This window comes from Mastigoproctus giganteus, chromosome 1 (genome assembly GCF_048544385.1).
Source record: "Mastigoproctus giganteus isolate SK-2022 chromosome 1, ASM4854438v1, whole genome shotgun sequence".
Lineage (NCBI taxonomy): Eukaryota > Metazoa > Arthropoda > Arachnida > Uropygi > Thelyphonidae > Mastigoproctus > Mastigoproctus giganteus.
Window position 1 is genome coordinate 7,819,992 of NC_143575.1, and position 26,485 is coordinate 7,846,476.

The window sequence follows — 26,485 nt, forward strand, 5'->3', positions numbered from 1 at the left end:
TGGACGTCCAAATCATTTTCATTTCTAAAAAACAATAAATACAAAACGCAGCAGGCTACATCATATCGCGGTTGGGGTGCTTTATTTTGAATGATTCCGAAGCAGCCTAGTCGATGAGGCCATAGTTGCCTTTCTTGAGGGGAAAAAAAAAATTCCACTTTCCAGGAGAGAGAGAGAGAGAGAGAGAGAGAGAGGGGGGGGGGGAAATTAAAAGGGTCGCCTTTTCAAAAATGAAAATCATATTCTATTAATAAAAAAAACAGAGTTTAGGGTCAAAATAATAAAAACAGACCAGGAATCGGTATTAAGAGACGCGAGTCATCGAGATTAAAATAATCATCGTTATGCAGATATGAGTGAAAATACAAAACAGACCAGGTTTTGAGAGAGTCCACTTGTGGGCACTATAAAACTAAAACTGAGGCTCGATAAAATACGCGCCCAATAAAATCAGCTGTTGTGATAAAGACAATAGATACAACTTTTAAAATTAATTCAATGGTAAAAATCAGGGATTTCATTATAACAGACTTCCAGAAACCTGATGTTCGTGTCAGGTTTCTGGGAACATCGGCAAGAGGAGTCTGTCAGCAATACGGTCTGATGATGGGTATCGGTAAGATACCTGAAACGTTACCTTAATGTACAGTAGTTTAGGCGAATAGCTTAATAAACTATATTATTAATTTCAGGTGATATAAGGGTGGTATTATATTTAATAATAATCTTAAGGTATAACAGACTTCCTTTTTGGCAGATTAATGAAATTGCTGAAAAGAGACGGACACATCAAGTTCACGTCAATAAGTCAGACTCATAATCATACTGGGTATCAAACTCTTCTCCCTCATCCAGAATTGGTTTCGACTTAACGGATCCTAAACATACTTTCACCTGATTGTACTGTTTGGTACAATTAAGACCTTTTTTTTATTAAGGAACTTGTCTGTTTGATACTCCCTCCGTTCAGCAGCCTAATTAATAAGAATAAGAATGCACGGCAATCATTTTCTGTTACTCGGTCCGAAATGAAATTATACCCGAGCACCGAGCGTCAATAATATGAAATCCAACTACATTTCTTCAAAGTAAAACTGACGAGAGCTCTGATGCAATCAACAGAGAACGTTGTAGGAAAAAACGTTGATGAATCCAATCTGGTGGAAAGCCTTGAAAACAGAAGCAAGATATTTTATATATATATAATGATTGTTAGAGGCCCGGCAAGTCAGCAGGATGGAGTTGAAACATCGGTTCAAACTGGCATCCATAAATTCGTCACTGGCTTGAAGTAAATGGACTTCTAGCAATGCTTGAAAGAAGCAGCAAAGAGCAATCAAAAACAATTTATTATGGTCACCCGGAAAGTTACCCATGCGTATTGTGTCTGTAAATTGCGTGTGTTCTCTGGTCGATTTGCCTGCTTTGATGGACGAAAATCCCGGATTCCGGGGAAAATAGCTTGCTAGTTGCTATCTACGCTTGAGACTGACTAACTCAGCTACGGAGTGAAAAAAGCCCATAAAAGCTCCTCGCGTCATCGATGGGATTCGAAGCGGGGCTTTTTCCACCCGGTGTGCGGAGGACGGTGACGATACCAGTGTGTTACCTGTGCAGACACAACAAAGGCAATTCTCAACGTAATCTGCAAACGTCGCTCTCGGAAAAAAAATTCAAATGGTCACAGAATGTGAGCCCTTGTTCAAATTACAAGGCCCGTGGCAGCGCGTAGATAATGTTGATAATTCCCACGTCGCGATGGAAAGTTCTGTGTTCGCTTCCCGTCTCTTGCAGAGGGAAAGAAATACTCGTAGGGAATAGAGAACTTTTATAATGGGTCATTTTAACACTGTGGCCCAGTTAGTCGTTCTCGAGCGACGCCCGTATAGTTTCATCTCGTTGACCAATAAATTTAAGATATGGTATACAGATGCATGCATGTTGAGTGCCAGGGCTATAAACCGTGGCGCTCAAAACGCACACCAGGTCTCTAAACCGATTGGTTTTGTATGTCGACACCTCTTAGCAAAAGCCAAGAGGTGTCATGCTCTCTCTCGGTTTAATTGTTTGCTGGATGAAAAACTCAGTTTCCGGGAGATGAAAGCCGTCGCGAGGAATACAGTGGATTTAGCTTTCCACCGCACACCGGTGAAAAATGCCCGAGTTCGAAACCCGCCAGTTATGAGAAGAATTTTATGGGCTTTTTTTACAAAGCGGCTGAGTTAGTCTCAGGCGAGGGTTGCATATATATATATATATATATATATATATTTTTTTTTTTTTTTTTTTTTTTTTCTCCTGGAAACTCGAGTTTTCCATCCAGCAAAGAGGCAAATTGATCACAGAATGCGCGCAATTTACAAACACAATATATACTGTCTCCTCATAGCCTTAATTGCATTGTCACTTAACACATACTCACTCACTGTCAGATGACACCACGTACTGATTACCAGAGATCGAAAAAGGCCCACAAAAATTCCTACCGGCTCCACAGGATTTGAACCTAAGTATTTTCCATACGGTGTGGAAGAAAGATGATCGACTGTGCAGGTCATGAGAAAATATACTGATGGCTGATGACCTTACTTTTTTATTCTAAAACAACATAACCCAACTTATTATGCTGCATATTCAAAATTGTAGCAATTATGAATTGTGGCATACGTGGCCAGCATTACTGAGGGAACGTACACCCAAACAACAAACTTGTTGATTAGTAAAGCAGTATCAAGCACCGTAGAGAATCCTCCTCTCCCCCCCCCACACACACAATATTAACACATTTTATACTCTCTCGAATATGCGGAGTTATCGACAAAATAATAAATTTCTACTGCGCACAGTGAGTCCTTTCTTTCCTTTCGCATAAATAAAAAATACCATTTCTGATTGTCCAGGACCGGACGACCACAGTAGGTGATAGCAGTTTATAAGAATATTACCGTAGTTGAGTTAATCACATGGATTGGATCATACGGTGTCTACAGGGCGACCCTAAATTATTGTCGGGGCTTCCTTGGCCTATAATTTTCAAACCGGAAAAAACAAAATAAAACTGCTTACGGAATATGAAAGTGAAACTCAAAAAGTTTTATTTGGCAACGCTGTACCCGTCAATGTCTCCCAGACATTGATGTCTGGGAGACATTGACAGCATTACTTCAAAATGGCGACTGTTCAAGAGAAGGCAATGTGCGGTTTTTCGAAACAAAGTCCGTTATCACAACGCAACGTCATTACAGGACTCAGTATGGAAAAGATCCACCTTCAGATAATGCTATCCGACGTTGATTAAAGCAATTTCAAGACTCTGGTAGTGTTCTGCACCGAAAAGGAGCGGGAAGACCGAGCACTTCGCAGGAAGATGTTGATCGAATCCACGAAGCGTTTTCTCGGAGCCCACAAAAATCAACTAGACAAGCTTCTTTGCAGTTAGGTATACCACAAACGGCTGTTTCGAGGGTTGTTCATAACCGCCTTCACATCCATGCCCACAAATTGCAGATTGCGCAGGCTTTAAAGCCGAACGATAAACCCCGCCTTTTACAATTTGCCCAAGACATTTTGTCAAACGTCGAAGCTGATGAAAATTGCCTTCGAAGATGGAGATTTAGTGATGAAGCAACGGTTTATACATATCAGGAAGAGTAAATCATCATAACTGCAGAATATGGGGATCAGAAAACCCTCACGCCATTCGAGAATTCGAAAGAGATAGTCCAAAGGTCAATGCTTTGTCATGTTCGGTAGTTTTGGGGCCCTTTTTCTTTGCGGAAAAAACAGTGATAGCGGTGACTGACCTAACTGGACATGCTACGGCTGTATCTGTTACACCGGTTGGAAAATCATCAGCCAAATGTGGTGTTCCAGCAAGATGGTGCCCTGCCACATTGAGCTCTTATTGTCCGAGAATTTCTTGACATGCATTTTTCTGGGAGCTGGGCGTGGTGGACCGATTCCGTGGCCTCCGGGCTCGACCGATTTTAAGCCGCTTGATTTCTTCCTGTGGGGATACGCGAAGGACATTATGTACAAGACCCCTGTGACCTCCCTCGATAAACTGAAGCTCAGAATTGTTGCTGCGATCGAAACAGTTGCACCGCAAATGCTGGAGAATACTTGGAGGGAAATTGAATATCGCTTGGGCATCTCACGTGCCACGAAAGGCGCGCATGTTGTTGTTGTTTAAGAGCTATTGGCGCAAGAGCAGCTTAGGCTATAATGCGCCTAGCCTAGGTATCGCGCATGTTGAAGTTGTTTAGCATTCTGCAGTATTGATTCTATAAGTAATAAAACGTTTTGAATTACACTTCCATATTCCGTAAGCAGTTTTATTTTGTTCTTTCCGGTTTGAAAATTATAGGCCAAGGAAGCCCCGACAATAATTTAGAATCACCCTGTATATCTCTGCACTAGCACGGCCATGACACTGTCCCCCTTTTCACCCTAATAACAGCATGAGCCATTCTCCTTCCTATCTTGTTGGGAGATGTTCTCTCAGCTTGTTAAAGTATTTTTGTAATTTGTGCTGTCACAGAGGGCTAGTCTGTGGAGTAAGAACCGATGCTTTTACTCCTAGAAGTGTGTTCACCAAAGACGCTTTGCGATTTTGGGAGTCCCTATTGCTAAAAAATTGTATATACGAATATACAACATATTTAAACTTTTGTGGAGGCCTTAGGCGCATGCCTACTCATACTACGCATAAACATCACGTTTAACTCCAGTGCATGCATAGGAGTTAAAACCAGAACAGACCCTTGTGTACTGGGTGTGGAAAACTCTCAGATAACCCAGCTGTGCCGATGAATTGATCACATCGGTCTTCACTAACGAAAGACCCTTCATGCTGTGGAGAGGATGAACGAAAGGATGATTTCGAAATTACAGTTGACTCTTTATTAGAAAACTTTCGATCCTAAAGGCAAGTACGGCTCCTGAGGTTGATAGCATATACCCAATAATTTTTACTGAGTGGCCAGAGAGGGTACTGAACCATTGAAATTGAAGCTAATTATGACGGTATCATTGGACTCGGGGACATTCCTTTGGATTGGAGCAGCGCCAACATATTGCTAATACATAAAAGCGGTTCTAAGAGTGAAGTCGGTAACTGCCGAAGTCAGACTACGGTTAGTCTGGCTAATGAACTAAACCCTACAACAACAACAACCATTCGCAAACAAACAACAATGCGTTGTGCGTGAGATTATTTTCAAGATTATATCATTTCTCGCAGATCTGATTTCCGTATCTTTCCCACATTCGAGCCTCTCTTGACCCGATGTTTATCGGCAGAATACATTGATGGCTCTAAGAAAGAAAAATCGAGAAATTTATTTTCTCAACTTCGGAGCTGAAAAATCACAGGGAATTGTAAAAGCTCCTGATTTTTGCACATCAAACACGGCGGATAGGGGAAACCCTGGAGCCCGCAAAACTTTAATAAAATACTTTGAAAACATCAAACATCGGACGCTTTTTTAAATATGGCTACCTGTTACTTATGATTCAAATCTTAATTAGGTACGTACGTGATTAGATAATCAGAAACATTTGTTAAGAGACAATGCACGTCTCCATGAGGATGAAGTTTAGGGCGATTGTCAAATTAATGCCATTTCCTCCTGTCTGGCCACGGGGGTAGACTACGCGCTATAATTGATCGGTTGATGCCCGGGGTTAAGTGACGGTACTTTAATTAAATTAAAAGTAGTTACCGTTAAAGTGCCTCACGTTTGAAATCCGAAAGGCAATAAATAGTATAGTTTGTTAGCTTCAAAGTGCCAACTCAGCAACTGTTGAAAGACACAACTGAAACGGAAAGTTTTTGTTCACCTCACGACACAGAGCATGCTACTCTAAGTAAACACCTTGCTGTTTGATAAAAACACGAAATAAAAGATAAAAAGGTAAGAAGATTAGATTCTCGTTGTAAATTCACGTCTTTGCTATCTGTGGAGTTAGTTGGCGAAGATTAAGACAGGAAGCATCAATATCTGTAAAATTACACGTATTAGTATTATCCCTACAGCGCGAGGAGTCCTCGTGGGTAGCACAGCTGGTATGACCACCGTCCTGTCCACACCGGGTGGAAAAGACCTCGAGTTCGAATCCCGTCAATGACGCGAGGAATTCTTATGGGTCCTTCTCACAACGTGGCTGAATTCACTGAACCATGCTTTTTGACAGGACAGGACTTGACGCACGGGCCTTAAGTGCGCCTCAGTCTGATGGTGCTTACCGTCAGTTCAAACATTTTCATTAATAACAATCGAGAAAATTTAACTGAGAAGGGGCCGCCGATCTTGCTTTCGTTTATCAACAGTGTCAGATCGGAAAATTGAAGCACCACACGAAGTATTTTTGTTCTCTTTTTATGACCGTTGAAGGAATTTGTTGTTGAAATTCTGTTTGAAAAATGGTATTTACAATCCTTGCTACTATGGAGAGAAACCACCAGAAGACTGAATTCACGCATCCTTCATCTTTTGCGAGATTTGCATCGTAGAGAGTGCAAAGTTGCTGAAATTTTCCTCATCTTCACCTTCTATCAGCTTGCCGGTTCCTAATTACTCTTTCAAGGCGTCAACAGACAGCATAAACAAAATAAATAAATAAAAAATAAATACATTTTCTGTTTATACTCCGGGCCACACAGTCAGAAGAGCTCACAAAATAGAGAGAATACAAGAAAATGACCGTGTTTAGCGGTCAACTCAAATGCGTGTACTAACGTGCCCTTGTACTGGACCACACTGCAACGGCGGGCCAGCGATAATTGCTCTGATAACGATAAAATGAAATACAAATGCGCGCAGATTTATTTGAATTTCTAAGTTACGCGCACGAACTTATTATGTTGGATGGACGACATTGGATTGTTTACATATCGAGTGATCATCATTACTGGGGTGACGAAAGATGGGTTTTCAACACCAAACACTTTCACTCAACGTTCTGCTGTTCCTTATTGCTCTGTTTATTTTTGTGTTCCCTGTTCTAACACGCGATATTCTTTAGTAATGGTGGTCCGCGTTTGTTGATTTATCAACTATCGTGGTGACCTGCACAGCCCCACGTTTGTTTATCTATTCGCATTTCCTGGTGGAGTTTTTTTTTTCTTCTTCTTTTCTTTCTTCCCCCTTTTTCTTTTTTAAATTAATTTGAGACCCTTTTCTACGGAAAGGCGAGAGGAGAGGCTGAGTCGGGTTCCCGACTGTTCCACGACTTAATCTCCCCATTGTAAGCTGAGGAGAGTGGCCACGTTGTAGGTAAAATGTTCCAGGAGTGAACAGCCGATCATCTGCAGCCTCCAGCTACGGTGTTGATTTCAGGGAGTTAAACGCCACGTGCGTTCCTTCTCTCAGCCTTGCGGTGGAGAGGCTGGCTTAATAGCTGTCGGACGTTGTTATCCGAGGTTAATGAGTTGAAATTACTCCGGTAAGGTGGAAAAACATGCTTTTTGACCTGGTTCCAGAGTTCCGCTTACTCTTACAGTCTTTGTCCGCAATGAACGCTGGACTGTAGTTTCCAAGAAATTTGTGCCGAGTGGTCAGAAGGACACGTGTGAGAGCACTAAAGAATGCTTCCGGCGAGCTTCTCTTTGTTCTTTACCTTTGTTACCGACAGCAGGTCACCCTTGCGGTTCTAACGCCCGGCCCAGCCCAGCCCAGCCCAACCCAACCCAGCCCAGTATAGCGTGCGATGTGTTCGGATTTCCTCATTCGGATTTAAAAGCAGCTTTAAGCAGTTCGGGATAAGGATATTCGGTACCTTGTGCTCAGTTAAACTGAAGTAGCGCAGTTATTTAGGGCAATTGCGCGCTGTACCCTGGGTCGCGAGGGCATCTTAGGGTATTATAAACAGTCAAAACAAGTTAGCTCATTAGAAAAGAAGCGGGTTACTGTTGCTCTATATGTTATTGCTCCATACCAAAGTATGAAGCAATAACATATAGAGCAACAGTAACGCACGGGAACTTAGGACAAAGCATGCCATTTCTGAAAATGAGTATCAACTAGAAGAGAAGGACCTTAATGGGGAGAATTAATTACCGCCGACAGTAAGGCAGCATTAACAAGGGGCTCACATGCTGTTAATGAGATTGGTCAAGAGTTCTGGTGCCACTCAAGCCTTCCAGACAAAAATAAATGTGGCATTTCTTTAAAAAAAATTTCAAACGTTTAGACAGCGTGAATTTTGCAATCGATTTTTTGTTTCAGGCATCATGAAATATTGCTGCAGGCTACCACAACTTCTAGGGTTCGACTCAAACCTAGAGTCCTAATATTCGACGGTCCTTCTGTTAGCGTCACATCTGGAAAAAAACACAAACAAGGAAGTCAAATGTTGGTCGCTTATGATTGAAAACGTACGAATGCTATTACGGTTAACGCTCTCGTGATTCTCAGCCATAAAAAAGCTGCCTTTTGAAACAAAATCATGCAGTCGTTTTTATAACTTCCTTCTACGAGACTTTAAAGTACACGTCCCCTGCAATGAGGGATCTGCGGATCACGCACGCAACTTGTTTACTGCCGTCTACCCCGATTAAGACAATACCTGTTGGAGCAAGGTCAGGTAATGTCAGCGTACGGACGGGTGTCGTTGTTATAAGAGGGTGATTGGTATCATTTGCGTAATCCACCGGAGCTTTACTAGAGGATTTATATTCCTCGGCTATGCAGCTGCCGTGAGAGCCTACTTTTGAGATCAAAGGGCGTTATATTCGTACCTTAATTAAGCCTCTTTTACTGCCGTATGTAGCGAATCACCTGCTTAATCTGCCCATAAAATATCCGTCTTATTTGAGACTAATGAATAACTTTCATCTACTTTGCTTGGTGGTGTATAATAACCCAGAACTCAACCTAGCTCCTTGTGGACACGAAAAATAGGCTTTACTTCGTAAAATAAACAATAATTCGCAAAAAAAAAAAAAAAGAAAAAAAAAGAAGAGGACAGAAACTTGCTTAGTTGTTTCACATTTACGGCTCCAAGACAAACCTCTTATGCGGATATGCCTTCTACGTATTTCAATTTTTTATTCCGTCCAGGTCACTAGGGTTTTTTTTTTCATCAAAAAAACTATTAGTCGACCACAGAATACGCGCAGTTTGCACACGCAATATTCTGGCACCCCTGATAGTCTCAGTTATCGCGCAAATTCCAATCAACTAACAACTTGAACAGAGGGATCGATCATGCAACAAACTAGTGGTATACAATAACGTCCCAGTGGATGGGATAGATAGCTATGGAAATACTCTGGTCAAAATAATTAGGAGGATCAGTAGATGTGCAAACGACGTTTAGGTAAATATAATAACCTACCTACCTCAAGATATAGGCGATGCTTAGTCCCCACCATTGTATTCTACGTGATAGTATAGTGATTTCGCCTCTTTTGGAGAGGTCTGAGTTCGAGTCCTACCATAGACTGAGAAATATCTACATCGTGCTTCTTCAGTCGGGCTGTTAGTCGATCTCCGGCGGAGGAACAGGGTTTCCCTCGAGAGTTATGCACTGGGGGACTCTTCCGCCTGAGATGCACAGTCTGATATTAATGTACAACGGTGCAATATGGTCAAGGTTACAAATGCAACTGAAAATACCCAACAACTAGTCAGTGCATGCAGAAAAAGTTCGAAACAACTCCAGGATGAAATGTAGTTTAGGTTTTATTGGAATGTGCCACTTTGAAGCAAAGTGCTGTAAGCTTGCAGGAACAGTTTTTGTTGCCTTAGTAGATGATATGTACAGGACAATATCAGTATGGCGTATGGCCCTCAGCAACCTCTAGACATGTTTCGCCACATCGTTAATATCAAGGTATTCGTGAGTTTTTGCAGAATCATTCGCCATTTCCTGTGTAGGCGCTATTTCCAGCTACCTAAGTTCAAACTAGCTGCAATCCATCATCCTAGGGCGTCCCAAACGTGCTTAATGTGATTCAGGTCGGGGGAAATAAGAGAGTCCACTCCATACAGACGATACCTCATCTTCTAGCATATTGTGGCGTGTTCGTCCATCAGCAATAAGTCTTCTTCTTCTACAGCACTAACGTAGTGAAGCACCTCGTCTCTATACTGGCGTGCACTCCGGGTCCTGTTCCTGACGATGGCGGAGTTGTTGCACACAATGTAAATTACATTGTGTGCAACAACTCGTCAAACATTTCTCCTCCTCCTCCTGCAGCGAAATTCGTGTAAGGGCCATTTTTAACCCTTCTTTACGAAGGACAAACATTGCAACTTGAGACATGTTGAGTTCAATCATAAAATAAGAGCGTCTGCTGAATGTATCGATTCTAGCCAACCAAAGAGGAGCCAAGGATTCCATTAGAATCGGTGCGATGTTCTTACAGTTGAAATGGATGCGACACATTTCGGTTTCTGACATAGAAGGTGACTCCTAAATCGTTTCTTAAATGGTGCAACATAACTATAACAATAAAAGGGACACCCCAAACACCAACTGCACGGTCTTGCGAAACATGTTTTGAAAATAAAAGTGCACTGTCTTAGAAAATATAATTTGTACGAACATCTAAATTTAATTTCTCATTTGCATTCCGATTTTTGAAATGAATGTCACATTTGACCTGCGATCGAAACAGATTGTACCGCTTAATAAATGAGGAATAAACTGCTTCACAGTATACAAATGAAGTTTCTTGACCGTGATGGTAGGAGGAGGAATGAGGGTAAGTTCCCCTCAGGACGGCCAGAGGGCTAGAAAGATTGAGAACTGTCCTGGAGAATATCCTCTCTGTAAATGCTAATGGTGTGGTTCCCATAAGTCATCAGTGCAAGCAACTCGCACTGGATACTACCTGCCCTAATCACTGGCAGCATCCATTCAGTCAGGTGGAAGCAAAACATTAACAGCACGCACTCCTACCAAATAATCAGAGGTCCCCTGAGTGGAATACGAACACTCCTCTCCTCTTACTTGAGCAGCCCATCTCTTATCTCAAATACGCATTAAGGAATTCGCACTCATTTCTATGTAAGGTGAAAGGTGGCGCCGGAGGTCTAACGGAGGATCGAAGGGTCACACGTCGGGGGAAGATAATAAGATAATTGTCGGGTTGTTATTATGACTGCTGCCGCGTGACTGGAACACTTTATGTGGCGAGGAAGGAACAACCATTCAGTTACTTGGGCGCATGAAACAGAATTCCTGAAGATGCCATTAACATTCGAGCTGGCTGAGGTCAGACTGCTAAAATAGACGGCATTTTATATGTCACTTTACGCCGTGCAAAGATCGTGATGATTGACCGAAGTTCTGCTTTGTTATTCCCCCCTTTAAATGTCGGTCATTTCACCCCATTTAGATCCGGAGAGGATAATTGTGCATCGCAGAATTTTTACATCACGCCCGCCTAATGTGGGTTGAAAAGTGAACCGACAACGTTTATGAAATTGTTAAAAAAACGACCTTTCTGGTGGAGGTTATTGTCCCTTTTTCAGAATCCAAATGCCTTCCATCCCTATATTTGGGTGGAACTCTCAATTTCGTAAATTAATTAAATTTTTCAAAATTTAATTCAATCATTCAGCAGCTCGTATGAAACCTGCAAAAACATGCTTGCTTCACTGTCCAAGTGCTTTGTAGATAACCTGTGTGACAAAATCGGCATTCTCTATCAGTTCGACCACGATCTCAATTGGAGTCAGCTCATCAAGCAGTTGGGTTATACTTGCAATGAACATAACAGAGGTACGTTTTTAGAGGGAACATCTTCCTTGATGTTGCCAAGAACGATATCAAGGGCGAACCCAACAAGCAGCAGCGAGGCTCGATATTTCAGTTTAACTCCGTTAATAGCTTTTATTAATATTATAATTAAAAACTAATTTAGGTTTTTACATAACTATATAATCATCAGTCGTCACTAACTAAAAGTAAAATTGTTAGGAAATCTTATCTCGAAACCTCGATTATACACTGAGTGGCCAGCTTACTGGACGCACCGACCTAAGAGCGAGTAGCACTTTTTAGCTCTCAGAAGAGCCCCAGGTCGCCGAGGAACCGGCTCTATGGTGCCGAAGTGTTCCGCAGGGATGCCTGCCGATGCAGATTCCATCGCATCCAGCAGTTATCCCAGATTTAACAAGGGGGTGATCCTTGTCGCAAGCAGCTCATTCCATTCATACCCCTTTATGCACCACTGTTGTACTGCGCTGCCAGTTTACAGATTGTGGTCCGTCTAAATAATGCACAATTCTTTCCGGCCCCTCCATCAGCCTCTTACATCAAAAGTCTGTCTCCGACCTCAGGACTGCCATTGCCTGGATGCTCTCTGGTCGTTGGACCATTCATAGAACACTGCAAACAGGACGAAAGTGTCTCTGATAAGCCCCTGGCAGGGCTACAGTTGCTCTGATACTCAAACGTGTTGGTGCCGATTATTGCTCGAAGTGATTTAGGTCGCTCTGTTTTCCAAATCCCTTGCCAAATTGTACACGCGCACGAGCACACAATCCCTAATTATCATCAGATAACTTGCACGAACACGTGACACTTTCTTTGACGAAGCGATCGGTTCTTTCAGTCATGGGAAATCTACCTAATAAATTGCCCAACAGTGTATTTGTGTAAAGCCAAGTGATTCACATTTCATTCTGAACTGCTGGTAGAACTGAACATACCGTTGCAGGAGATTTCCCATCTCCCTTCATCAAGTATACTTTAGACATTTTAGCAGTCCAACGTGCACCCGAAAGCACATTTTAGCCTAAGAAAATGATTTTGAATAAAGATCAGGTTTAAGTATTTCAGGTTGAACGTTACGTACACCCCGACCTTGTCACCCGGGACGATGCTCGTCCACCGAAAAGATTTTTGAGACCGTATTCGCTCACTGCTGCTGTCGATCATTAGCGGAACCTTACTTTCCTCTAATGTAGGCCCTTAATATCGTTGGTCACATGCGACAAGAACGTAACTTCTATTCTGTTGAAGTGTACTTGACAAAGGGGAAAAAAAAAAGAAGAGGAAGAAAATTGAGAAACTTTAATAAAATTAAAAAATATACGATTCAACTGAACGCTGGAAAAATTGTTCTGATAATGTTTAAGAGACGTTTCTAAAAGTGACAGTTATGCAAGAGGAGGGGTCCACAACGTCATTGTTACGGCAGCAAATACAACAGCGCTTAGTTAACAATGGGCTTTGTAATTTTCGTGGTGGCTTACAGATTCGAATGGACTACGTGTGCACCAGTGAGCCGTATGCAACCGAAGGTTACAGTGCCAGCTTTCCCCCACCCACCGACACACGCAGAAAACTAGACAGATTCTAAACCGTACCCCACAACATAACAAATATTGGCGCATTGTTGCACAAACGCGTTTCAGGAAATAACTTTTTTTTCCCTTCAAAGTGCTCTGCATGGAAAATATTCCTTCGTGGAATTATTCCGTTTTTCTCGGGTTCGTAACACCACCAATTCGTGATGCGGTCTGGCGCAAGACTTGTTTCTGATATCCGAAACGAGCAAAATCTAAATCCGCTGGATCAGATGAGACACCGAGCAATTAACACAGCGTCATCCCTGGACTTTTGGGGTTTGGGTGTACGCTTAGCTGAAGTGCCGAAGGACTCTGTTTTGAGACGACTTCCTCCCACTCGTTCGAGGAAATGCGCGGCACACAGATCTCTTCGCTCTAGCATGACGGCTCCAGCGTCAAGAACACTTCAATTTTTCTTTTTATTTCCTAAAAACAAATATAAACCGCGTGAGTTAAATTCCAAGAGATCCGCCTCGAATTTCAAATAACAAAACAGTAACTACTTGTTCACTGGCAACTAATATTAGTCACTCGGATCCGTTCACTTTGCGAAAGTGGTTTCCACGAGCGTGGCCACTCCCTTCGCAGGCTGCTCCGAGCGCCATGTGGTTTGCACAAACACTCCAGTCTAAGTGTTTCGGACAAGTGTCGGGCTTCAGTTCCGAAGGGACGCATTACAGTGACTTTTGTAAGCGTCTGGAGAGATAGAACGGTCGGTGTTTTAGAAACTGATGAGAAGCAGGCTCCCTTGGCAACTAGAGCGTTGGAAAGCTCTTGAACCCGCGCACCAAACAGCAACGAACACTCTATCAAGGGCTCTTCATCCCCCGCGACATGCTCTTGGTCGAACACACCAGAGAGACGCTGGATAGCAGAACCAGAATATGATTCCGTTGTTTAGTTAGAAGTAAACGAAGATGCGGCTCACTAAGAGTTGGAATGAGCACTTTATATTACTCTGTTATTGGACATCCTCTAAGCGCAGGATTAAATCCAGTCTTGCGATTCCTTCGATTTCCTCTCTCACAGCAAAGCAGATATTTTCGCTCGCACACTGAATGAATGTCACTTTCACCGCGTTGAATTTTTCGCAGTGGTTGCGATCGACGCCCTGCCACGTGTGGGAAAAAAGCCAGTGTTTGAATTTCGTTTAAACGGGAGAAACTTTCATGAGCTTTTTCACATCGTCGCTGAGTCAGTCGGTCTCCAGCGATGGTTGCACGTGTTTCTTTCTTTCTTTCTTCCACCCAGAACTCCAGTTTTTCATCCGATAAACAAGTAAACCGACAATACAATACATGTCGGTTGCAGAAACAATGCACTGATTCCTCACAGCCTTAGCTGCCTTCGCTGATGAAACAAAACATCAGCAACTACAAACGACAAATTTCTCGGTTGAATGGAAAAGTCGTATGGTGACACTTGCTGCTATTGTGGTTGTTCTACTAGGGTTTTTCTTTGCGCATCGACGACTTAAACCATGCACCGTATATAACATGTCAGCGAACTGCGTGTGTTCCATGGTCGATTTGCCTGTTCCCTGGACAAAAACCCCGAATTTACGGAAATAAAAACCGCGCTGCCTTGCCTGGGATCGACTAACTCAGCCACTTTGTGAAAAAAATCCATAAAAATTCCTCACGTCATTGACGGGATTCAAACTCAGATGTTTTCCATCCGGTAGGATGAGGACGGAGATTACATCAACTGTCATACCCGCGAGGGTTTGAAACTTGAAGGGTACTTAAACATACCAAAGTTGCAAGTATTATTATTATTATTATTATTATTATTATTATTAAATTAGTACATTGTCAGCCTTAATGACTATCTGACTAGGAGGGCTGGCAATACATTCGTCGATACAGTGTACCCTTACAGTCACAATAAGTACAGGTGTTAAAATTACATCTCAAAAACCAATTAATAAATGCAATTGGAAAAAAAATGGATCGGTTAATACAGGCAAAAGTACAGTCTACAACAGGGGTGGGCAACAGCCGGCCCGCGGGCCACATCCGGCCCGCGACGATGTTGAATCCGGCCCCCTCGGTAAATGCATAAATATAGAAAATCCATACCTGACTACACTCGCCGTAAACGTTCGGCTTAATTCGGTTCAATCGGGAATCGCGGCCAGTACAACAGTAACCAAGTGATTCTACGCAGCGTCAAAGAGTTATTTCTTAATTATTATTGTAGCATCGATCGAACGAAGTTCCTTTGGGTTTGAATTCTTATTGGAAAAAATAATATTGGTGCGAGATATTTTAAGTTTTATGCCTTTTCTAATTATTACAATTTTTAATTTAATATAATTTATAGCCCATAAAATGAGCCAATTAAAAAAAAAAGAAAAATTGATGCCGAATGCCGCATTTTCAATGATAATTGGACATTCAGATATTTTTAAAAAAATACATTAATAATTTGGTAATTCAAGTAATATAACATTTTTTAGGTTCTGATTTTTTTTATTAAATCGTTCAATCTATTCCGGCCCGCATCATGACGCGAGAATTTCATTCGACCCGCTGACGAAAAAAGTTGCCCACCCCTGGTCTACAAGGTAATCTGTCTCAAAAACTATACATAATTCCTGATGTGTAGTATCTTCCCAAGGTGCTAACGCTCGATCACCAGGGCGAGGTCAGTTGATAAAATCCCCCTCAAAGAAGTTTCGCAGATAGCACAGTGGTTTAATCATTTGATCACCGTCCTCCCACTACCGATGGAAAAGTCCAGAGTTCGAAACCCATGAATCGTTCACGAGATTTTTTACGAACTGTTTTCACAAGTTGGCTAAATTAGACGGTTCCAGGCGAGGGTTTTATGTTTTTCCTCCTATAAAACCTAGAGAATATACTGAAGTCTCACAGCTTCAGTTGCTCTTTGGCGCTTAAAACACCTAACACGTAACATCCTCAAAGAGAGTCCAGTGGTTAAAAACAGTGGACGTCTCCACCATTGGTGCTAGAAGTTTTCGAGGTGCTGCATAGTATTTTGGGTCAGGCGCTGCATAGTATTTTGGGTCAGGCGCCACCGGTGGTTTCCCATATTTGCGCCGTACTGCAAAAAAGGCCAGAAAGAAGTGTAATGTCTGGTTTATGAAGTACTGTGTTTTGTTCTGTTGTTGTCTCTGGCTGCTTGGCCGCAGGGCCCCTAATGGGCTCCTACATTGCCTGCTACCACCACTGGGAGGTAAGCCAGGCTGCCCGTTATACTCTGGCTTGTCTCTGCCAGGGTCGCCTGAGCTTCCTGATAGAGACAAAGTAAAAAAAAAAAAAAAACACTTTGTTGAAGAGAGCAAATTAGGAATTAGAGTAGGAGTAGAGTGGGTCAGAGTGTAGGGTAAGGAACAGAGATGGACCAAGGTGAATGGCCCACCCGGTGATTTAAGGCGAAGTGGGGAGAGGGTATAGGAGCAGGTGCCCCCGTATGAGCGCAATTGGCCTTGCGCTCTGAAGGGATATCCCGCGCTCAGCAGAGTGCCAGCAGCATAGATCCCGCACCCACAAGAGGGTACTAGCATAATCCTATCCCAGAGTGGGGTTTGCATGATAGCTTGGTTGCTATAATTTCCTGCACACTTAGAGTAAGATATGGGTAATGCATTTATTCTATCCCTGTTGAGGTTTGCAATGATGGTGGAATGTTCCGGCCAGGCCTGTCATGGGTGTGATAAACCCGTCTGGTGTTAACAACTGCCTGTGCAAATCGTGTGAAGGCTGCTTCGAGGTGCTGCAACCCGTAATCTTCGATTCTGTAAACTTGCTACATAACTCAAAATGTTCTTCCTGCAGCAGCTCATGTGCGCATTCACAAAAAGCGCCACGCTTTAAAGAAGTTCAATTAAGTGACGAACAATAACACTGTATGGTTGTTGATCAACACTTTCATCAGAAACTTTTGTGGAGTCGCTGCAATCCAAAATCAGTGACACAACTGAATCATGTTTCCTGTAGGGTTCTATTCTTCTATGTATACCACTGCAGTATCTCTCCGGTTATATCCGCACGATATTAAAGAAGTGCACAGGGTTTGAGGGGAACACATTTCAACAGACAGTTTAGGTTCCTCCAGGCAAAATGCAATGTAAAAATTGATACAGGTTGGAGTGGGATCGACTGGCCAACAATTTAGAAATGATATTCTGGATGTTGCGTCAGTAATCAATTTTGCATTAGAAAAATGTTAAGCTGCATCCTCCACTGTGTAAATAAATTGTGTCCTTAAACCAGGTTTGAGGACAATTTATATGGATATCGTGAAAGAAGAATGAACTGTCATGGCGCGGGGCTGCTTGTCGTGATTCGGACGGTATAAATTGCATGTCGAAAATCCTTAATACCCATTGCATATTGAAATTTTGAATTTCAATATGCAATGGGTAAGAACTCCGAAAGTACTTACTCCCTCACAATCGGGCTTTTCATATTCCATCGAGATAAACCTATAAAGTCAGGTTTGCACGCATTTAAGCAGAAAGAAGAAAGTTCCAAAGCTAGCCTGGCCTGGCCGACACAGAGTTTGGATCTAAATTCCACAGAACACTTTTGGAACGGACAAGCTGAGATACCAGGCCAGGGAGATCAGTTCAGCTCACTGACAGCGAAGGAGGAACTGGGAACAATTCCAGCTAGCTACTGTCGTGATCCAGTCGAGCACCGTCTCTGAAAGATCGGTGTCACTGAGACCAAAGATTGGTCCTTGAGTTATTAATTTTTGACCAAAATTCCATTTTCTTTAATATTACTGAAGTCTAATACATTTGTAGAGAAAAGAGATAAACAACCTGACCTTTGTCACATTAGGCACAGAAGCGTGATTTAAAACTGCTTATATTTATCTATACATTGATAATTTGCTGGTTTGCCTGATCGTAGCCTATTATAACAAGCCATTAAACAGATGCGGAAACAATTTTTACATTATATATTTGGACTTTAGTAAAGCTTTTAACACGGCTCCACACGGAAGGTTGCTACATAAACTGGAAGATGTGGAGTTACTGGTAAGATCCAATACTGAATCGCGAGCTAGGTAAAAGAGAGACTCTCATAAATATTCATTCTTCATGGCCCACTGTAACAAGCGGAGTCTCGAGGATCGGTGTTAGGTTCCATCCTATTTCTAATCTTTAAAAAGGACATTAACAAGAGTATCCAATTGAAACTATCAAGTTTTGCTAATGATTCCAAGTTGCGGAATATCTAACAGTACGAGACAGGCTACGTTGCTTCTTCAAAAAATCTTGGATCGGTTGCATATACAGTATAGTCCTATAAATGGTAACTAAAGTTTAATGCTTCCAAATATACAGTTATGCATTTGGGGTCGGAAATCCTGGAGTCCTTAAATGACCCCAGGATTTCTGATCACGGGGAGAGAAGTTAAAATGGTTCAAGACGAAAACGACACGGGGGTTACGATTCAGTCTGACATGGAATTTTCCATGCAGTGTAAACAAGGGACTAAGACGTCAGATGGTGTCCTGTCCCTGATTTGTGATGAGTGTAAATCATTGCACATATGAAGAATGGCTTAAAAAGTGTGGACTTCAAAGTTCGATAACTAGACATCTAGGGAAAGAGCTGGCTGAAGTGTATGAAGATGAGAAAGGTCTGTATCCCTTGTGGGTGAGACAAAAAGCGGGAGGCGCAAACACAAAATCTCAGGGAATAAGAGAAGATTGGATCTCATGAAACTTGGATACAGACAACAAGCTGTCGAATGCTGGGAAAAGCTGCTTCCCAAAGTGGCAGAGGCAGTGAGTCTGATTAAATTCAAAGCACAACTGGACGACTGCCTTATGTAAATGCCAGCAGATTGAATGTTCTATTTATTATTACAGTATTACTTTTTTTCCCAATGGAATTTTTACCAACCCGTGACTGGTACTAAGTGCGGTTGGTCTTGTCTAGCTGCTATTATTATTGTTACTGTTGGTTGAGGAATTGTCTAACTATCCTACGGGTGTTCAAGATCGTGGCTTTCTGGCGTTCCGTTCTGGGAGGCCTACTGTTGCTTGGTTCTTCTTCGAATTGTTTCTGGGAAAAGTGACGTCGTCCACATGTGTCGTCTTGTTATTATTAAGCTAATGTAAAATTCAATTTCCTAGCACCAACTGGCCCTTATTAATACTAATAATACAGCTAATCTTTGTAGACGAAACTTCGATAAATTTCCCAAACGATGAACTACCCTGGGGACTGGATGGTTTATTGTTCAAGTTGAATACTTTCATTATCAGTTAAAATGAGGAATGTGAAACTTACAGAATCTTGGTGCGCCTTACAAGTGTTTTTTATCTGCGTCATCTTTTTCCCCGCCCTTATAGCTATTTCGTACAGATAAGATCTCTGAAACGAATATTGAATTTGATGAACAAAGGACAGCTGAAGTACACGCTTAGGCCGCTCGCGACACTGTTTCATTCATTGAAGGTCAGAGACATGGTAGTGAAAATGTGACAGAAAGAGGGGGAGAGAGAAAGAAGGATTGTAGTCCGTTTTAAGAATGTAGCAAACGTCTGAGCGGGGGAGGAAGGGCCCTGGGTGAATCATCCCCAAAACTGTCACCATCACCATCTGCGGCTCTTTCGTCAAGCCAGTCACGTGACAACAGGGTGTAGTTACACTCACGTGGCGTGGACTCGAATGCTGACAGCCCACTTAGGTTCCGACTATGGATGATCTCTTTCATGTGATGGCAGCTGTCTCCACACGTCACAACGAACGACCCCGCGGAAGTACAAAGAATTCTTTGCCCTCGTGAATTAATGAGCTGTTCCCATTATTTTGCTTTTCTTTCTTTCTTGAGGAAGAGGAACTTCAATTTCGCCTTAGATGTTGCGCAGGATGTTTACTCTACACTTTATGCAATCAATTGCATTTTTTTTTTTTAATTTAAATGTCTTGAATTTCTTTGGGCAGTTTGTCAAAAGAATATTAAAACTAGTGAAGTCTGAGGTTTGTAGTTAATTTCTAAAATATTATGATGTACTTCATACTTCGTGAAAAAAGTTCTTTGCTGGAAGGTTCTCACTAATTAGTACAATGAGTGAAATTAAAAGTTTATAGTTAAAGAAGTCGGTTTTTCACGCCAAGTTGTAATTTCTATTTTGGGGCTTATTTTTCTGAACAGCGTGTCATACAAATAGTGAGAAAAATTGTCAAATCGCAGACCTCAAGATGACACACCCTGAGGGTGTATGCCATAAATCGAACTTAAAATGAGGGATATGATAAATCGACATGAAACTGGTTCCGTATGGAGGATTTATATCATAAACTGCAACTCTTAAAAGCCACAAACCGAAGTTTAGTCAAACGTAAAGGTTTCTGCCACGAATTGCAGTGATCTGTTTATGCTTCAAATGGGGAACTGGTTACAAGTGAAGGTTTCTTTAATCATAAATCACGTGTCTAAACCCAATAGTTTATATAAAGCATAATATTATACCGTATTCACTCAAAATCCAGTGAAAGTCCGTTATTACGAGTACGGTCTATAAGCAGAATCTGCTGTAACGAATATGATTACTTTTCCATCAGTTTAAGCGCGTACCGTTTGAAGGGTCACTGTTTTAGTAAGTATTAAAAGGCTGAATGACGCAAGGAAGCGGATCTTGTCTGCATCTGCCAAAAAAAAAAGTAAAAAATGACCATCATTCATACCTTTCCCTTCGCCAAAAGGTACCAACCCGATTGCTCTTTGAACTTTACCAAACTATCGGCCTCGACCACTGTGCTTGGCAATTCGTTCCAGTGATCTACAACACGCTGCCCGAAAGTAAACTTCATGAGATCCAGCCTTCTGTTGCTCCCAGAAATCCTTCAGGGTCTTATATACCTCTATCAGCCCCCCCCAACCCCCAAGATGTTTTGCCTGTAGTTATTATTACTTTACCTGTAACTACAAGACCTGTAGTTATTAACAAAATAGTTAATGTAGTTATGAACTAAGAATGAAATATCAAATTTTCACTTAAAATGAGTTTTAAAACTGCAGCAACAATTACGTAATTTTTCTCGTTCGTGCAAACACGCGTCTCTTTAATTTTAACCAATGTTGCGCAATAGCAGCGACATCGGCTAGGCGCATGCGTTTTCATTCCTCAAACTCATGGAAACATGTTTATGTGATCGCAGTGCGGAAAGCGTGACTAAACATGGTAACAACCAATTTTAGCAACCTGGCTTTCAGTTTCTACTTTTGGGGGTTCAGAAGTCAAACATTTTGTTGTAATTGTGGGTACGTTGTTGTGAAGTGAACTGTGCACTCGAAACTATGACATTTCATAAAATTCTGTTGAAGTTACTTGTGGTGGAAAACGTCTAAGGTGTATTTTAAGCTGGAAAATAAAGGGAAAGGTGCGGTCTTACATTCCTCTGCATAACATTTGTACGCATGATGCACAAAACTGTATTTATGTATTAAGAAATAATTATAAATCAATAGACCCCACACGATTACTGCCTTTGTTAGCATCATCACGTTCCGAAACCTCTTCCACTCCTTTAGTTACATGCACCACCACTTCTCACAGCACAGTATCAGAATGTAGGGGAAAGTAAGAGAAGAGAAACGGCGTCATAAGAGAACGAAAGACCATTATTTGGCCAATCAGAGAAGTCCAGTAATCCCAACCTATCTAAAGATCAGTTTCTTGTAATTACATACACTGATTTTAATCCCTGAGCAAAAGGGAAAAAAATTAGGGTGTTTCTACTTCGCTGTAGGGAGAGACTGCCCCCCCCCCCCTATTACTGCGATTCTGCCTATGAAGACTACACTGAATGATCACTGAATTATGACCAGCTATCTAATACTTCGTAGGTCCTCCTTTTGCCCTGAGAACAGCAGCTATCCGATGTGGCATTGATTCAACAAGATGTCGGAAGCATTCGGGAGGTATGGCCAACCACGCTGTGTGTAATGCGGTTAGCAATCCAGGTATGGAGGTGATTGGTGTATCCAGACGCCTGATATGCGTTTCCATAGAGTCCCACAAGTGCTTTATAGAATTGATATCGGAGGAAGTTCGGAGGCTAATCGATATGCTGGAAGTCAGAACTGTGTTCCTCAAACCATTCCTGCACAACAAGTGCCCGATGGCTCGGCGCATTGTCATCTTGTCATCTGATCGCCATTCGGAAAAAAGTGTAACATAGCGGGGTATACACAGTCAGCAGGCAGTAGGATAGCGGAGACCAGTGATACGTTGTTCCACATGCACCAGGGACCAAAGTTCCTGCCAGTGAAACATGCCACACCACATAATCGCCTCCACCGGTCTGCACTTTTGATACCTTGCATAATGGATGAAGAGCCTCATGTTGTTGACGCCAAATCCGTACACGACCATCCACGGTGTGGAGTAAATAACGTGACTCATCCGACCAACGCACCTCCTTCCAGTCTTCTAACATCCAACTTGCATGCTCTTTGCACCAGGCGAGTCTTTTACACCGATGAACCTTGGTTAGGAGAGGAGGCCGTAGAGGTCGTCTGCTGGTATAGCCCATACGCGCGACGCACCAGATATTGTTCCAGGTTGGCCCATGCCGTATTGGGTAATCAATTCTTCAACAGTGCGCCTGTTCGCCTGTACGAGTCGTCGGACCTGGCGCTCACCTCTAACATCAACTTTTCGCTGACCTTTGCAGTTTTGCCGTCGGGTCGTTGTTTGACCATTTTGACGCCAGTCCTGGTACACTTTAACAGCGGCGGCTCTCGAACACTCCACTACTTCAGCCGTTTGGGAATTCGAGGCACCAGCTCGTCGAGCTCCCACAATCTGTCCTTCATCAAAATCCGATAAATCCTTCCTTTTATCCATCACGCTCGGAATTTTACTCCCTACTGAACCACTGACACCTTATCTATGCTACGTAGGTCGACTGGTGGCATTCAGTTTTCATAGGGGTGGTCATCATTCAGTGATCACTCTGTATATATTACCTTTTTTAATTGCTTTTCCGTGGTATTTATGAAATAAGAGGTGACAGTTTTTTTTAAAAAAGGAATGAAAGTGCTATTTATAAAAAGAAAATCAGCTATTATTATTTGTTTTTAATAGAAAAACAGGTAAAAAAATAATAGAGCGAGTGTGTGTGAGTGTGAGAGAGAGATAAATAGCTCTGTTTATCTGGCCGATGTTTAGTCAGTGATAATATTAGTAATATTGCGAATGCGTTTCGCACTTTCAGCCCTTAACTTCTGATATTAATATAAAGTACTCACATAAATAAAAGACACGAATAACGGCCCATCGTGCGATGGCCGCAAGCTATCAAAAAGAAACTTGCACTGGGCGGTCCGTGCTCGTTGCGCCACCAAGAAGGTTACATGCAATTGTTTGTAACGACTTCATCTATTACAGCAGCGTTCAGAAAACAGAGCATGTGCCCCCCGCCTAATGGTTCTCCTGACACACAGGTCGCATCAACCACGTGTGTGGAGAGAGCGATTAGATGCCCCGAAGCGAATACAAATGGTTGCTGGAGAAGACAAACTCATTTTAAGTGAAGAGCAAATGTATGGTATGGTTAAAAAAAAAAGAAACAAATCAAAAATACTGGTCGTCAACTAATGAAATGATTTTTTTTCTTTTTCTTTTTCAGGCAATCCATGGCTTCGAAGAACAGCAGAGATTACAGGATTAAGAGGGCCTCAGAACTGCAACAGCTATGGATTATCCGGTGACTCTTCAGAGGATGGAAACTGTACGGACTCGGCTAACACTAAAAATCAACAAACAGGCAAACCTGCTATTTGCAATCTACGGGTGAAAATCTCTATGTCAAGGATTTCGTAACATGTAGTCCTTGTTTCGTTTGCCAAAGCATGGTAGATTAGATCGAGAGTAAAACAATGTTACAGTACTTGAGATTTTGCTCAAAATTAGTAAAAATATACTTTCAACTATCACTGTTTCACACGATCAACATTCTTGGCTTGTCAATGGCCTGTAATTGATCTTTTACCCTTCTGCTATTTTTGAAGGGTTGCTGTATTTCATCTCTGAAATGGTGTTCACCAAAATGAGCAAAGTCGTGTAATTGGAATCCGACTGTCTCTTCCATCTGACAAGTTAATGACAGTAACTGAATATAAATATAACAGTACCCCCACTATCACGAGGGAAACACTAGCCGGTTCTTAATACAAAATAAGAATACCTTTAGTTGATACTCTGCATTGCCCATCACTGAAATAAGAACACGCCTACCTAATAACGGGCCTCCGCAGCCGAGTGGCCAGGAGCGAGAGTGTAGTAGCACGTGCTCTTTGAGTAGACCAGGGTTTAAGTCCCTGACTGCTGATCTGCCAACCCGCATTGGACCAGCGTGGCAGATTATGGTCCATTTCTCTCAGCATGAATTGTTGAGGAGGCTTCCATCCTGCAGTGGGTTGATAATGGCTGCAGTTTACCTTTTTTTTTTTTTTTTTTACCTAATAACGTGTTGAGTCTACTGAGACTTGGCTAACGGGTCTGGAAAGACCCAATACTACTGAGGCATGGCCTGCGAGAACGTTCCCCATTACTGTGGACGGTGGCAGAAACTTCGACCATACCTTGGACTTCCCTTTCAACATCATCCCATAAATATTCGACTGGAGCAGATCAGGGGAGTTGACTGTCAAAAGATGAACAGCGAGGTTTCCCTAATATTCCTCATGTCAATATTTTTCGGTATCAAAGTGCAAATCAATCAAATTCGCCGAATCAGAGTCCTGAGTTTCCGAACAAAATATCATTCAAACCTCCACACCACTGCTGCGGTTGGAGGTTATCTCTTATGAAGGATCCGTTAATTCATATTTTGTTCTCATACCCAAAAATGTACCTTAGCCCAGTGCAAAAGGAAGGCTCATTCGTCGAACTAGCAAATTTTATGTTCAAACATCGAAGGTCCAGGCAACGTGTGAATTTATTTGTTTTGTGATGTTCCATCAGGTCGGAGTGACTGCGGGCATCTGCTCTTACATTCCAACCAATGGAGAGGGTCCGACACGCTGTATTGTACTATTTGAAATGGGCATTGGCAGCGGCGGGTTGCTCTCTGCTGGCATGAATTCATCGGTCCATTCATCAGTAAAAGATTGACGAACTTCAAGGCAGGCAGACTTAACGCACTGTACGGCGTGAATGCAACAACCATACGTCACGGTCATGTCCCTTTCGGAATCTGTTGAATCATGACGTATGGTTGTTGCATTCACACCGTACAGTGCGTTAAGTCTGCCTGCCTTGAAGTTCGTCAATCTTTTACTGAGCCGCAGCAATGTGTTCTTCAGAGCGGCAAGGATTTAATATTTCAGTGACGGGCGAATGCAGTTTTCTCGCTGAAGAGAGAGATGAAGTAAATTTTAAGAAAATTATTCTAAACTGGTAATAACAGCTACATTATTGAACTGGATGAAGTATTTTTTTTTTTTTTAAATAAAATTCTAAATATCTATGGATATGTGACACAGTTAGCAAAAATCTTAGATAAACTGTTTTGATTCGCACACCACTACAAACTCTTTAACTTCTGTACATACTGTATATTTAAAGATTAACAGAAGCAGGTTGATTTTTATCGGAAATTCGACCCCCTTCTGTTATCTCTATAGATTCCAGTTTTACTATCAATTGAAATATAATATATAGGGTGTCCTGAAAATCTTGGATTAAAAGGAGAAATTCATAAACTGTTCAGAATACAACGAAACACTCAATTTCAGAAGTTTGACTTTGCAAACTAAAATGGCGTCGTTACAAGGGAAAATCAACCAACGAAAACTGTTGTTGCATTTTGAAAATTATGGATCAATACAGCATGAGTTCTGAGGAACTTGGCAACGAGAAATGGCATAACACGACAAAGCATCTATTATATAACGTTGTTATTTTTGTTTTTATGGTTTTGTACTTTTAATTCAAGACTTAGCTACTTTTCTTAAAAGTACAACTGTATTTCCGTCAAGGTTTCATGGAATGACCAAAGAGGGCGCTGTTCCAAACAATTATAAAAATAATTCTACACGTTATTTCACACTTTCCAGACTGAGAAACATTATTTGAAAGAGAAAGGAGTTCAGTTTTAGTGCAATTTTAACCAGAAAGAAATGTTAACATGTGGAAAAATATGCATATAGAATTTTAGGTGGCTTACATTTAAATA

At 41.8% G+C, this 26,485-nt stretch overlaps 1 protein-coding gene across 1 annotated transcript in view; it reads left to right on the forward strand.

Annotated features, from left to right (window-relative positions):
* The window catches only part of LOC150090529 (growth arrest-specific protein 1-like), a 38,823-nt gene extending 13,427 nt beyond the window's left edge, over positions 1 to 25,396 (forward strand). The window contains exon 2 of the mRNA XM_090371355.1: positions 23,936 to 25,396. The gene's annotated coding sequence lies outside the window, so the exon portion shown is untranslated. The remainder of the gene's footprint in view (positions 1 to 23,935) is intronic.
* Positions 25,397 to 26,485: the final 1,089 nt, after the last annotated feature.